This window comes from Pelodiscus sinensis, chromosome 30 (genome assembly GCF_052426305.1).
Source record: "Pelodiscus sinensis isolate ZL-2025 chromosome 30, ASM5242630v1, whole genome shotgun sequence".
Taxonomy (NCBI): Eukaryota; Metazoa; Chordata; order Testudines; family Trionychidae; genus Pelodiscus; species Pelodiscus sinensis.
In genome coordinates, this window is record NC_143081.1 from 9,717,821 (window position 1) to 9,719,055 (window position 1,235).

General features: G+C 60.8%; 1 non-coding gene across 1 annotated transcript; it reads left to right on the forward strand.

Moving 5' to 3' along the window:
• On the forward strand, positions 1-287 carry LOC149521179 (signal recognition particle RNA). Its single transcript, XR_016348118.1, has one exon.
• Positions 288-1,235: the final 948 nt, after the last annotated feature.

Genomic DNA, 1,235 nt, shown 5'->3' on the forward strand with positions numbered 1-1,235 from the left:
GTCGGGTGCCTGGGATCCCAGCTCCCAGGGAGGCTGAAGCCGGCGGATCATTTGAACTCAGGAGGTCTGGGCTGCAGGGGGCTGTGCTGAGTCGGTGTCTGTGCTGAGGGCTGCATCGACATGGGGGTCCCTGGGGAGCCGGGGGTCCCCAGGTTGCCTTAGGAGGAGCGAACCAGCCCAGGTCGGAAGGGAGCAGGTCAAAGCTCCCGTGTTGCTCAGTAGCGGGATAGCGCCTGTGAGCAGCCCCTGCAGCGCAGGCTGGGCGAGACACGGAGACCCGGCCTTTCTTTATGGTCCCCCCCCCCCCGCCACAGAGCCTTGGGGGAGGAGAATGGAGGCCAAACACACAGCTGGGATCCGGACTGGAGCAGCTTGGGGGGGGGGGCGCCTATTCACCAGAGACCCTGAAAGGGGAGCAGGCCCCCGCACACTAGACGGGCTGCAGGTTTCGGAGAGAGACACGTGAGTTGCGAGCCCTCCAGCTCCTTCGAGACTCCGGGAAGCGCGGCTGCGCGCCCCTCTGTGTCCAGCCCGGACATTTGGCGCCTGGGGTCCGATCGCGCTTTGAAGATCCCTGACTCCTGGGTATCTCCCCTCCCCCCATTCCGGATATCCCCGGGGTGGATGCCCCGCTCCCCAGATGGTCCAGTCCGGCCCGGGGGCACTGAAGCCCCCAGAGCCTCACTCTGACCTTCGCTGTCTCGAGTGTCTCCATCCCCAGCGGTGTATCTGGATCTGGCAGCCTCCCGGGACAGGGCCTCAGTGCCTGAGACGAGTATGTTGGGGTTCCACCTGGTACCCAGAGTACAGCTCTTCCGTCCAGACTCCTTCAAGAACCAAGTCTCCCTGCAGCTCCGCTCGCTGCTAGCTGCAGAGACGGCCCCCTGTTGCTGTGCCCGGAGAGACACACAGCGACACAGAAAACAGCGAGCACCGGTACCCAAAGGAGGAACCGAACCTGCACTGGAATTCAGGCCTTAATGATGCTGTAATTGTAATTTATCTGTCTAGAAAAACAGGAGAGCCACGTTCGCGCTAGATGGCAGTAAAGGGGCGGCTTCTTTTTTCACTTGCGGACTTCACTTGAGAATAAAAACAGACGTTGTCCCTTTAGTGCCATCTAGCGGACAAGTGGGTCTCCTGCTAGTTAAGCGCTGGTGTTGCTCTCCAGGAATTTTCTCCCGACTGCTGGAAGTGTTGCCATTGAACATCCAAGGAGAGGTGAAAGGAGAGTA